Consider the following 12137-nt stretch of genomic DNA (forward strand, 5'->3'; position numbering starts at 1 on the left):
AGTGGTGCAAGAGTATCACAAAATCTCTTGTAGAACTCTGCGCAGTAGCCATCAGGCCCAGCAGCCTTGCCCGATGGAAATGACTTTATGGCATTGATAACCTCCTGCAGTGTAAAGTCCGAATCAAGACATTTTGTAGCAGCATCACTCAATTTGGGCAATGATATAGAGTCAAAGAAATCATTCAAGTTAGATTGTGAAACATCATGTTGTGAGGAATAGAGCTCAGAATAGAATTCCCTTAAACAACGGTTTATGTCAACAGGATTGGTAAGAAGAGTGCCTGTTTTAGACTTAATACCACAAATTGCCCTCGAAGCCTGGGCGCTTTTAAGCTGCTGTGCTAAAAGTTTACCTGGTTTATCCCCAAGCTCAAAATGTTTCTGCCTTAATTTCAAAAGTAAGTTCTTAACTCTGCCACTCATAATATCATTGTATTCATATTTAAGCTTCAATATCTCTTTATATTGATCCGGTGATTTAGAAATTTGGTAAGCTCTTTCCAAAATAGGAAGCGTGTTATTAATTTCAAGTAACCTACTCTCTTTCTGCTTTTTCATGGCTGAGGTGTAGGAAATTATATCACCACGCAAAACAACTTTTAATGTTTCCCATAGGGTCAGGTCAGATACTTCCCCATTATCATTTAGTTCTATAAAATCTTTCAATTTAATTCAATTAAGAGGTTTTTTTTATTTAGAGGTTATACTCTTAGTAAAGTTGTCATCACTTAGAAGATTTGAGTTAAAGCGCCAAGAATAAGTCTGTCTTGGAAGGGAAATGTTCAATGATATTGCTAAGGGGCTATGGTCAGAAATCAAAATATTATGGTATTCGGAATTGGTGACTTGAGAAATCAGGTTAGAGGTAGTCAAAAAATAATCAAGCCTGCTGTAGGATTTGTGAACATTTGAGTAGAATGAATACTCTTTGATTGTAGGATGCTGGACCCTCCAAATGTCCACTAGATGCCTAGTTTTCAAAAGGTTGTTTAGAATTTTTGAGTCACCATCATCCGGAAGCAGATCAAAGACCTTTTTGAAAAAATTGGGCTCGTCCATGTTCGGAACATATATATTAAGCAGAGTTATCAAGAATGAGTTTATAGTCCCAGAGACCAATAAATATCTACCAAGAGGGTCATTTTTGACAGAAGTTACCTGGAATGTGATATTCTTCCGAAACAATATTGCCACACCACGGGCATGTGAAGTAAATGGCGATTGATATACCTGAGATACCCAGTTACATTTCAATCTATGCTGCATAGTTGTTTTGATATGTGTCTCTTGCAAAAAAATTATATCCGCAGAAAGAGATTTCAGGTGTTTAAAAACATTCCCCCTTTTGACTACACTGCCGAGCCCTTTCACGTTCCATGAAATCAATCGCAAATCTCTGCCTCCTACATGCATTTTACCTTGTACTTGAGTCATGCTGAAAAAATGCGAAAAAATACAAATGCTGTTGCAATACAGAGCTTAAGTGAATAAAACATGTACATCTGAGCCGAACAAGAACAACAACACAGTACCATAGCCACCCCCCCTCCCTCACCTCAGCGTCCCCCGAACCTGACGCGAATCTTCCCCCCTTGGTCAACACAGGAGCTGCTGGACATATAGTAGGCCCGACCCAAATATCACCCTCCACCACAGCATAAATATAAGTTGAAAACTGAAAGCTAGTAACACACATAAGACAAAGTAAAATACGCCGTTAAAAGAAAGTGTCCTGTGCCCTGGTGCATTAATAATTGCCATGTGCCTGGGCTGTCTGTCAGAGGCACGCAGTTCGAAGAATGGCCATCAGTGCGGCGCCTTTAACACAGAGAAACGAGCATGCTCACCTTGAACAGAAATTAAAAATGATCATCATACTCTTTAACCATCTGCGGAGGTGTTACGTCCCTTCAGTGAACGAGCCGCTTCAGCTGCCATTGGATCATTGAAAACCTCCGGAGCCCCGTCCTCCTCATCCCAGTAAACATGAAGCCTGGCCGGGTAGCGAAGGTGATGTTTGACTCCGCCGTCTCTCAGGGCTTTCATCACGTCACGAAAGGCACGGCGCTGGCTCATCAATTCAGTGGTATAATCAGGGAAGATCAGAACTTTGTTCCCCTTATACTCCAGTGATTGCATCCTGCTGAGGCGTAGAATTTGCTCTTTAGCCTGGAACTGATGAATACGAGCCATAATGGTGCGCGGCTTACCACCCGACGCTGGTTTGGGTTGCAGAGAGCGATGGGCGCGATCAACTTTCACTGGATGAGGAAAGTGCTGTTTACCCAGCAGTTCAGGAATAAGTTTGGAGACAAAATCAGTTGGTTTTCCTTCCTCTGAATTTTCCCTTATACCAACAATCTTGATGTTGTGTCTGCGAGACCGTGCTTCTAGATCCAGTAGTTTGGTTTGGAGCTGGCTGGCGTATTTTGTTAAATTTTCACATTTTGTTTCAAGCATTTTGTTTCAAGCACTTCCACACGCTCTTCAAGCGAACTGGTCGCTTGCTCTTGACTGACCATTCGGTTTTGCAGGTCAGCTTGCACAGAAAGTACAGATTGAAACTTGGTGTCAAAGGCGTCGAAACTTTCATCGAGTCTCCCCAAAATTGTCTCTGACATATCTTTACAGATTGCCTTGCACATCTCGTACATGTGGGTTTTGTCTATAGACACAGTATCTGAAGCAGTGGTCGGAGGTTTAGCAGCGGGATCATTAGAGCAGCTATTGCTAGCACTAGCCCCGCTAGCATTAGCACCGCCGATGTATCCATCCATCGTCTTGGGCTTCCCAGGAGGGTTCCTTTGCCGCGACATCTTCAGAGTAGCGAAGTTCAACAGATGGAATAGACGAGCGAGAAGGAAATGTCAGCTCTCAGGCAGTTATGTCGTGGTATTTGGTAATTTTGTGTGAGTTGGGGTGGAGAGCACAAGCTAAGCACGTCTACATCCTACACATGCGCACTAGCGCCCCCAGCTTCTTCCATTTTCTAATGATTACTCCAACAGTCGACCTTTTTTCACCAAGCTGCTTGGAAATTTCCCCGTAGCCCTTTCCAGACTTGTGGAGGTGTAACATTTTGTCTATAGTGTCTTTGGACAGCTCTTTGGTCTTGGCCATGTTAGTAGTCGGATTCTTAATGATTGCATGGAGTGGACAGGTGTCTTTATGCAGCTACCAACCTCAAGGTGAATCTAATTTAGGATAATAAATGGAGTGGAGGTGGACATTTTGAAGGCAGACTAACAGGTCTTTGAGGGTCAGAATTCTAGCTGATAGACAGGTGTTCAAATACGCTTCTAATAGTCTCCAATCTATATTTGGCATAAACAAAATTCACTCATAATTAATGTATCATGGTATGAATGTTTTATAGTTTTAGCAGTTTAGTATAGTAAAACCAAAAGATGATCATTGTTGCTTTCTGTTCCACTTTCTGACCTGTAAATTAATCCAATAATCAAAGTGTCATTATTGTTACATATAACTTTAACTAAAATACTTTCTTGGAACTCTGAAACCGTTACCATTTCTTTAGCTCCCAATATTTTGTGGGCATGAAGCAGTAAGAAACTACCTATATAATTCTCCTTGAATTCCTTGAATATTCCTTGAAACATGTTACAACCCTCTATATCATCCAAATTAAATTCACAGATTTACATTCCTGTGCTACTTTAACTGGGACAGAGGCAGGCTGCTTAAGTCACTCACTCTTAGGGATTCTCACCACTCATATAGCTCCTTCTCCTTTTCTCTCTCAGTCTTTGTCAGATCATTTGCTATTCTCATGTTTCTATGCTTGTCTGTTTGGTGCAGAAATCACCAGAACAGGATAACCAGATAATCAGAACAGGTCTGTCCGATCTCACCCTCTCTCCTGCTGTATTTTCCAAGCCGGGAAGCTCTCATGAATGAATCCACGGTTGTGCGGACCTTGCACGTTTTAAATACATCTTTTTTTGGCGTCTAGATATTTTAGATGTCGCTCTTCTCTGTCCTCTCTTTCACTCTCTTTTATTACAAACAGCACAATGTTCCGTTCTCTTGATTCCCTTTTATCCAGTTCAGTGAGAACTTTGTTAAAGGCAAATCTCGGCCCTACTCTGCATACCTTTTTCTTATTTCTGATGATTGCATTTTTTCTCCAACTTAATTTACATCCATCGTTATCCTCAATCATAGAGAAGAGAATTCCTCAGTGTGTGGTACTAGAAGTAGACGAACTAAAGCTGAGGCAGCAGAATTGGCCCATTTCATACCAGATATTTGTGTGTGGCTCCGTGAGACAAATTATTTAATGGTGTTAAAAAGTAGCACTGATGTCAACGAAGACGAGAATGGTGATGAAACCAGAGTCAGAGGATAAAAGAGGTCACTTTTATAAAGGCTGTTTCAATTCTGTGTTTTGAGTGGATACCAGTCTGAAAATGACCCACAGAAATGCATTAGCGTCAGTGTACTGGCCTCACGAAGTGTAGAGCTACTCAGCTATCCAGCAAGCTTACAACCATCAGGCTAGGACGAACAAAGAACGTGGATGCAAGAGATCTTCATTCCTTTTCTCCTTTCCTTTATTTATGCTGTAAAACTGAACAAACATAAAACTACTTTTATTCCATTTTGTCTCGTCATATATGCTACAAACACACTTGCTAGCAGCGCACATGCAACAAACACCGTTACTTCCAAGAACAAAACTGCTTATACATTTCACAAACCTTTGAATGTAACTTTTGTACTTACGAGCATTGCCTTTGTGTGGGTATAAAAACATTAAACAAGTGCAAATAATAACTTGTCCGTAGACAGCAGAACAAACAATCTTGTCAGTGATTACTCTCGTGTGTCTGCACGGTAAACAGGAAATATATCGTTTAATTACCCAGCAGTCCCCCTCAATTCCTACTACCATCAGTAGATGGCGATCTAGCATAGCAAATTATATACAAACTTGTGTAAAGAAACAGAAATAAAATCTTGGTCTGCTCAGACCATGAAAGTCAGTTTGCTACGGTTTGTGGTACTAAAGCATAAAATCAACGTTGGTTTCTCTGCATGAGGGTGAGTCCACCAACCCAAGGTGCGCTTAGTAAAGTCAAAGGTCTGTCTTCTGAGCCCGTTAAACTCTCGACCGGCATTCAAACACTTCCTGATTGAATGCGGGTCAAATGGCCTTGTCATGTTATTATGCGTGTGCCCCCAATCACCTTGATGTACAGAAATGTATACACTTATTGCTGAGAGCTGTCAAGTACAACCTACTGAGCAGATCTGCTGGAGCAAGAGATTGAGCATCAGTGATTGCTTAATGGCACTTTGACAGTAGTTGTTAAGAGAGGGCGAGTGTCAGACATTCTGTGTGCTTAGCTGGGGGTTATAATCAAATTACGTTTTCATTTCGAAGAAGACAAGAGGGGGTGAAGTATTGCACACAAAGAACCAGACAAGGCAGCTGCTATAATTTAATAAATTACTGTCATGAGCCCTCTCTCTGCCTGGTAACACGCTGATTGGGGTTTGATGACTTTCACCTGTTTCTGCTCCGCTCTGCCTCACCCTTGTTACCTACCAGCTGCACTGCATTCACCACTCATCATGTCTTGTATATAATGCCTTGTTTTTCAGTCCTCACTTGTCAGATCGTCTGCTACCAGTACCGGTTACCTGCCTGTTTTGGGAAAAGCTTTTTTGACTCTCTACTGGTGATCCCGGATCCGCTTGCTTACTTCCGTGTTCTCCTGCTTCGGACTTCTTGGTTCATCCAGCTCCTGCTCTCGCTGTTCAACTACTGGGTATCTCCACATGTGCTGATTTTTGGATTTTCTGGTACCTCTGAGTCTCCCTTAACCTCTTCCCTTTAATAAACTATCGAACTTGACGCTTTTGTGGTCCTCGTCTTGTTTGGTTTCTGACAGTACGATCTGACCAAACATGGACCCAGCGCACGGTCATAACAGCATGGAAACCGACGGCTCAGAACCACCCACCGCCATGCAACGCCTGGCAGAGACAGAGAGAGAGGTGGATCGCAACACGGCTGACATTGCCTCTCTACTCCAAGGCGGCCTCCAACAGCGTCAGCAGTTCCAGCAGCAACAGCAACAACAACTTGCCATGATTATCCAACTTCTCACCAACCTTTCTCCTCTGCCTGCTTCCACCAGCCCAGCTCCAGTCAGACTGCTCACTGGCCCCGCAACCGTGTCCCCTACTGCCGCGGCTGTGGGAGTTCCAGAACCCAGGATCGGCAATCCAGAACGGTTCAGCGGCGACCCAACCCAGGTACGGGCGTTCCTGACGAGCTGCCGTGTCCAGTTCACCCTGCAACCCAGGACTTTGGCCACTGAAGGGGCGAGGGTTGGTTACGTGATTACTCACCTGACGGACCGAGCTTGTCTCTGGGGAACGGCAGAGTTTGAGCGCCAGACTCCAGCATGTTCGACCTTCAACTTATTCGCAGAGGAGATGCTCAAGGTATTCGATTTGCAGTCCACAACTGCTGAGGCATCTCGGACTCTGATGAGTATTCGCCAAGGTAGAAGGACTGTTGCAGATTAATGTATCGACTTTCGAACTGTGGCAAGTCGGAGCTTCTGGAACATGGAAGCATTGGTGGATGCTTTTCTCCACAGCCTGGCGGACTACGTAAAGGACGAGTTGGTTTCCCATGATCAACCCCCCACTCTCGATGAAGCCATTGCCCTGGCTGTCCGCATCGACATTCAGACCCATCGTCGTGAGAGAGGGCGCCAGGGTCCATCTACCAGCACACGGAGCATCCCAATTGCTCTTCTGTCCTCACCCCCCACACCATCTAACCAGCTGGAGCAGGCTGAACCGATAAAGATCGGCCGCGCCTCCCTAACCCCTGCAGAGCGCCAGCGACGCCTCACCTCCAACTTGTGTCTGTACTGTGGTGGGGATGGTCATCGAGTCGTCACCTGTCCAGCAAAAGCCAGAGCTCACCAGATATAGGAGGAATTCGGATGAGCTCAATGAACATTCAGCACTCCATCAGTCGTAAACCCGTCATCCAAGTCTGTCTTCACCTGTCTGATTCTACCCACACTCTGGCAGCTCTGGTGGACTCTGGCGCAGAAGCAAACATGATTTGACAAGGGACTTGCTCGTCAGCTGGGCTTGGAAAACCATCGCTTGTTCACTCCTGTTCCAGCCCGGGCCCTGGATGGTCACTTACTTGGCACAGTTACCAGCATCACAGCTCCCGTAACCATGATGGTGTAAGGAAACCACTGTGAGACCACCCGCTTCCATCTGCTCAGCTCTCCAGGCCAACCCCTAATCCTGGGCTACCCTTGGCTCCGTCTCCACAATCCTCACCTCGATTGGGCCTCCGGAACTGTGAAGAGTGGGGGTCACCTGCCATCTGACCTGTTTGCGTGCTGCCTCGCTGTCCCCCGGCTCAGCACCCCCCAGCATTGCCCCCGACATTTCTAATGTTCCTGACTGTTACCACGGTCTCCGAGAGGTGTTCAACAAGACCGAAGCCACATCACTGCCCCCACACCGTCCGTACGACTGTTCCATTGATCTTCTCCCTGGTACTGCTCCACCCAAAGGTCATCTCTACTCACTATCCCCTCGGAAAGGAAAAACTATGGAGGATTTCGTCAGGAACTCCCTGGCAGCTGGACTTATCCGCCCGTCTTCCTCTCCTGCTGGTGCCGGGTTCTTCTTTGTGGGAAAGAAAGATGGTTCTCTTCACCCCTGCATTGATTATCGAGGTCTCAATGAAGTCACATTGAAGAACCGGTACCCTCTGCCTTTACTCACCTCTACTTTTGAGCTGCTCCAGGGATCCACTATTTTCACAAAACTGGACCTTAGGAATGCTTAGCACCTAGTGCGAGTAAGGGAGGGTGACGAGTGGAAGTCTGCATTCAACACCCACACCGGCCATTACGAGTACCTGGTAATGCCATTTGGCCTCACCAACGCCCCAGCGGTATTCCAGGCGCTGGTAAATGATGTGCTGCGGGACATGCTGAATAAGTTTGTCTTTGTGTACCTGGACGACATCTTAATATTCTCCAGAACTCTGTCTGAACACATCCGTCATGTCCAGTTGGTTCTTCATCGACTCCAGGAGAACTCTCTCTCTGTCAAAGCAGAGAAATGTGAGTTCCATGCTAAGACTGTGTCATTCCTGGGATACTTCGTCACTGAAGGCAATATCCAGATGGACCCAGCAAAGGTATCGGCAGTCACCTCCTGGCCAGTTTCGAGGAATAGAAAGATCTTGCAGCAATTCCTCGGTTTTGCCAATTTCTACCGGAAATTCATCCGGAGCTACAGCTCCGTCGCCGCTCCCCTCACAGCTCTGACCAGCATTAAACACCCTTTTTTCTGGACCCCAGAGGCCAACACCGCCTTTCATACCCTCATGCCCGGTTCACCACTGCCCCCATCCTCCAGATGCTGGATTCAGACCGGCAGTTCGTTGTTGAGGTGGATGCTTCAGACGTGGGGGTCGGGGCCATACTCTCTCAACGGGCAGAAGAGGACAACAAGCTGCACCCCTGTGCATTTTTTCTCGCCGGCTTTCTCCTGCTGAGCGCAATTATGGTGTTGGAGACTGCGAGCTGTTGGCTGTCAAGCTTGCCCTGGAGGAGTGGCGTCACTGGCTGGAGGGGTCCACAGTTCCGTTTCTGGTCTGGACTGATCACAAAAATCTCAAATACATCCGCAATGCCAAACGTCTTAACCCCAGACAGTCTCGCTGGGCTTTGTTCTTCACCAGATTCAACTTCACCCTGTCATACCGCCCAGGTTCCCGAAACACCAAGCCAGATGCTCTCTCTCGTCAGTTCCAGAAGGATGACACCCCTTCCCAGGAACCTGCATCAATACTGCCTGATCCCTGCGTTGTAGCTGCTGTGACCTGGGATATCGAAGTGGAACTACAAGAGACCCTCCGCGGCCATCCCAGTCCCAGTGCATGCTTAGACGGTCGTCTCTCCGTCCCAGAGAATTTAAGGTCCCAGGTCATACAGTGGGGACACAACTCCCGCCTTGCCTGCCACCCGGGCTCCGCCCGCACCTGCCATCTCCTTGCCCAGCGATTCTGGTGGTCTTCTTTGAGAAAGGATGTCCGGGAATTTGTCCGTGCCTGCCCCACCTGCAATCAGAACAAGTCCTCCACTCTGCCCCCCGCTGGTTTACTCCAGCCCTTGCCTGTGCCCACACGACCCTGGTCCCACGTCTCCTTGGACTTTGTAACTGGCCTGCCCACAATCAGGTGGGATGACGGTAATTCTCACTGTGGTTGACCGGTTCAGCAAGATGGCACACTTCATCCCCCTCCCTAAACTACCATCGGCCAGAGAGACTGCCCAGGCTGTTCTTGATCACGTCTTCCGTCTTCACGGGCTGCCCAGGGATGTTGTTTCTGACCGTGGCACGCAATTTACCTCTACATTCTGGAAAGAGTTCTGCTGTCTGTTAGTGGCCACGGTGAGTCTCACCTCTGGGTTCCACCCCCAGTCCAATGGACAGTCCGAGCGGGCAGACCAAGAGCTGGATAAGGCACTGCGGTGCATGGTTTCTCGCAAGCCTCAGGCTTGGGCGCAACAACTGACATGGATAGAGTATGCTCACAATTCTCTCACCTGCTCCACCACTGGTATGTCACCTTTCCGGTGTGAGTATGGTTACCAGCCCCCCCTGTTTCCCAGCCAGGAAGGAGACGTGTCCTGCCCGTCTGCCTTCGCCTATGCCCGCCGTTGCCGTCGTGCCTGGTCACAAGCTCGTGCCACGCTACTCAAGTCAGCTGTCAGCTATGCCATTGGGGCTAACCGCCGAAGAAAGCTGGCACCCACCTACCGTGTTGGCCAGAAGGTGTGGCTGTCAGCCAAGGACCTCCCTCTGCGGGTGGAATCACGTAAGCTCGCACCTCGATTCCTCGGCCCATTCCCTATCCAGAGGATCATCAGCCCTACTGCAGTCCGGCTCCAGCTGCCGATATCCATGAGGGTGCACCCTATGTTCCATGTTTCGAAAGTCAAGCCGACACATGAAAGCCCGCTGGTCCCCGTGGCGGCTCCGCCTCCTCCTCCTCGCCTCGTTGACGGTGCGCTAGTGTACACTGTTCGACGCCTGCTTAGGTCCAGACGGAGAGGTAGGGGTCTTCAGTATCTCGTTGACTGGGAGGGCTATGGGCCTGAGGAGAGAACCTGGGTGCCTGCCAGTCGGATTTTGGACCGGACACTCATCGCCGACTTCCACCGCATGCATCCTGGCCAACCTGCCAACCGTAGGGGCCGCCCCAGAGGGGACCCTAACCGTCCTACCCGCCCGTCTTCCTGTCCTGTGCCTGACCCTGGCCCTGTCTCGGTGCTTGTCCCGTCTTCGGTCCGTGATCCCCCGGCTCTCTCTGAGGATGAAGGTGTTATCTCGGAGGAGTTATATCCCTCCGCCGGCTCCCCTCCGCCCGCCCGGTGTGGTGGTTTTCTTGGGGACTTCTGGGGGCCGTTCCTTGGGGGGGGGTTCTGTCATGAGCCCTCTCTCTGCCTGGTAACACGCTGATTGGGGTTTGATGAGTTTCACCTGTTTCTGCTCTGCTCTGCCTCACCCTCGTTACCTACCAGCTGCACTGCATTCACCACTCATCATGTCCTGTATATAATGCCTTGTTTTTCAGTCCTCACTTGTCAGATCATCTGCTACCAGTACCGGTTACTTGCCTGGTTTGGGAAAAGCTTTTTTGACTCTCTACTGGTGATCCCGGATCCGCTTGCTTACTTCCGTGTTCTCCTGCTTCGGACTTCTCGGTTCATCCAGCTCCTGCTCTCGCTGTTCGACTACTGGGGATCTCCACATGTGCTGATTTTTGGATTTTCTGGTACCTCTGAGTCTCCCTTACCCCCTTCCCTTTAATAAACTATCGAACGTGACGCTTTTGTGGTCCTCGTCTTGTTTGGTTTCTGACAATTACAGGACCAAAAAATGTGGCAGAAGGAATCCTTTATTTTTTTATTTTTATCACAGGAAGAAATGGAGGAAAAGAGGGGAAAGAAAGGGACAGTGATTGGAATAAAGGTTCAAGAACCGTCAAGGGTCAAGTTGTTTCTGGGAATGTGTGTGCACGCATACACACCTGTTTTTGCTTCTATGTTTGCATGTAAATGTGCTGTATTTATATAGCGCTTTTCCAGTCTTAACAACTGCTCAAACCGCTTTTACATCTACAGGAAACATTCACCATTCATACACATTCATACACTGTAGCCGGGGCTGCCGTACAAGGTGCCACCTGCTCATCAGATAAACATTCACACACATTCACACTCCGATGCGCAGCACCGGGGGCAACTCGGGGTTCAGTGTCTTGCCCAAGGACACTTCGACAATGACTGCAGGGGCGTGGATCAAACCACCAACCTTCCGATTGGCAGGCAATCGCTCTACCACTGAGCCACAGCTGCCCGCATGTGTGGGTTCATTCTTGTGTGTGTGAGTGTGAGTGAGTGAGTGAGATGGATCTGGTTTGATTATTAGAAATGCCAGTCATGTTGCCCATGAAACTCTGTCACCGCCTACATTTAACTTTTTGACATTAAAATGTTTTAAAACAACTAGATCTATGCTCCCAGATTTTTATTTTTAACATTATCCCAAATATTTGTAACAACATTCAAACCCAGAGAAATCTGTAATTTAAATCAAGAACATTTGGTCTATGTTGCCTTAATCAAACTGTATGAATATGTGTCCCAGCCAGGATGGGAAATTATGCCTTCATGCTGGATAATCCCCCTGCCACAGTCACTTTTTACCAGCTTTTTTACCTCATCAAAGGTGAAAAACAGCAATTGCTGTTTCTCTTAGAACTATATCTTGTCCTATTCATGGTAGCCTACTCGAGGACATTGCAACTAGGGATGAGCGAGTACAGCATTATCTGTATCTGTATCTGTATCTGTTTACCACATGAATTATCTGTATCCGGATCCGTACTCGGACTAGGCGGCCCTAAACCGGAAGTGGTCAGATTTAACCCGGATGTTGGTTGGGCTCTCTTGAAATGTGCGGGGCTTTGTTATTTAAGCATGCAATTGATATGAGTTGATCAAAAATTGTTATATTTATTGCTGATTTGAAAACTATTTACAT

The sequence above is a fragment of the Etheostoma cragini genome, chromosome 10 (genome assembly GCF_013103735.1).
Source record: "Etheostoma cragini isolate CJK2018 chromosome 10, CSU_Ecrag_1.0, whole genome shotgun sequence".
Taxonomy (NCBI): domain Eukaryota; kingdom Metazoa; phylum Chordata; class Actinopteri; order Perciformes; family Percidae; genus Etheostoma; species Etheostoma cragini.